Source organism: Penaeus vannamei, chromosome 22, assembly GCF_042767895.1.
Source record: "Penaeus vannamei isolate JL-2024 chromosome 22, ASM4276789v1, whole genome shotgun sequence".
NCBI lineage: Eukaryota > Metazoa > Arthropoda > Malacostraca > Decapoda > Penaeidae > Penaeus > Penaeus vannamei.
The window spans coordinates 33,313,621-33,316,120 of record NC_091570.1 but is presented as its reverse complement, the minus strand read 5'-3'; positions in this window follow the sequence as shown (position 1 = coordinate 33,316,120).

Below are 2,500 nucleotides of genomic sequence, written 5' to 3'. Positions count from 1 at the left end.
TAAACGGCATATTCAACTGTAATTGCAACCGAAAGTCTTCAAAGGAAGAGTACTAGCAGTCGTGTTGGGCTTATCATTGGCCCAGGTTAGTCCTGGCGTTCCAAATGGTTTGTAATGTTTGGGTGTGACTGTTTATAAGCACACACATATATGGACACACACACACACACACACACACACACACACACACACACACACATGTATGTATATATATATATACATACATATATATATATATATATATATATATATATATGCAGACACGCACACTCACACACACACATATATATATTATATAATATATATATATATATATATATATATGTGTGTGTGTGTGTGTGTGTTTGTGTGTGTGTGTGTGTGTGTGTACACGCACACACACACAAATATATATACATATATATATATATATATATATATATATATATAGATTGATAGAGATAAATAGATGAATATTGATATAGCAACGGTCAACAAAACAAAAACATATATATATATATATATATATATATATATATATATATGCAGACACGCACACTCACACACACACACATATATATATTATATAATATATATATATGTGTGTGTGTGTGTGTGTGTGTACACGCACACACACACAAATATATATATATAGATTGATAGAGATAAATAGATAAATATTGATATAGCAACGGTCAACAAAACAAAAACAAAAGGCTTTTTCGCGCACGCGCACAACACTGGTGGGCTAAAGATCAACAATGGTTGCTGAATCAGCTGTGAGGAAAGGTCAACCTACTACAAATCTCTCGATTTAGTTGCTAAAAAACGTCATGATGAAAAAAGTATTCTAAAGGTACAGAAAGTTTACCAGATCCTTTCTCTCTCTCTAATGGCTGGTCTGAAAGCCCCAATGGTTTGCCCATGTTAGTTTTGGTGATATTTATCTCTACCTAATACACACGCCGGGTAGTTACACAGGAGTTGAAATCACTCGAAGCTTTCAAGTATGTTTCTAAAGTTTTAAAACAAAACAGGAAAATGGAATTTAGTATTCAACCTGGTGTTTACACAAAAAGAATTAAAGGCCTACAAATCTCTGGAAGGGTACAAGCAAGAAAATACTGTTTATAATAAGACTCGTGGTCGCAGGATTAAATTCTCCTGAACTTAGAAAATTCTTTCTTGCTCGCACTTAGCCTTTTAGGTCTGGTTTTTCAAAAGTTGCTCAAGATAGGTTTTATCAGTATTTTTTGGACGTTATAACCAGACTTTTCTAAAAGATCAAATTTACATTCCCACGCAATACCCCATGATACCTTGAAAAAATTTAAGTAAATTTCCTGAAGTTCTTGGGAGGGCAGTGTAGCAGTCATTAGATTTACTATCTTCATTTTGTTCCCATTTAAGGTCTTACGACCTTTGTTCAGGGAAAGTTTTAAAATCAAATTCACTGAAACTCAAAGTGAAAGAAGATACTCAATAGTAACCAGTCACCCACATCTACCACCGCCTAGGCCTATGCCTAACCACGGGGAAATACACCCCCTGGAAAGAGTTATGACGATATAACATAACTGCTTAAATTTTAGATAAATTTTTAGAGAATTTAAAGAAGAGCTATCGTGCGTACCATTAGCACAAACTCTTACATCACTCCCAGGTGCAGGATCAAAGTTCTTGCGATTGATAGCCAAAGCCTCCTTCTCTCGGGGTCTTTCGAAAAACAATTAAAACTCAAAGTTGAACCTTTTTGCTGGCCATTTGCACAGCCAATAATAACGCAACTGATTACCATGTCAAAGTTTCTTCGACATGGTAATCAGTTGCGTTATTATTGGCTGTGCAAATGGCCAGCAAAAAGGTTCAACTTTGAGTTTTACCATTTCCTAAGTTTCTTAGGAAATGGTAAAAAAGTATGCGAATCATATAAATTTCTGCAGATCACAGATCATATACTCACATTAATTTATCGATTTTTCTGTCTGCTCAGAGTAATTTCACAAAACAGGACCTGAATGTCAAAACAATGTTTTATGATATAATTGGCGAATGGTGCCATTACTAGGAGGTAACCTCCGCTCACAGTGGAAAAAGCTATGATAACAATTTCCATCTGATAAACTACTGGTTCTCTATATTCTCATCAGTGAAGAGGACTCCATGGCACTTTACAGCTGAGACATCTGAGTGACGTTCAGGAATACATCTGTACAAAATAACGTCTGAACAAGGAAATGAATCAAGTGGATCCACTCCGATATCCCTCTCCAGTATAGACATCCCCATTTCTTTCTGGCAGAAAAGTATGAAATCAATTAAAATAAATAGAACTGAATACACCTTTGAAGAATGCCGCACTTCTTAGATCTGCAGTCGAATGCTCTACCACTGAGCTACACCCCCTACATGATGTGCATGGAGAGCGCTCAAAGTAATAACTCATATCTGTAGTATAAGTGTAGGATGCTGCCGAATAAAGTAATAAAAAGGTTCTTTACTTTTGTGCTCGTCCTGTGAT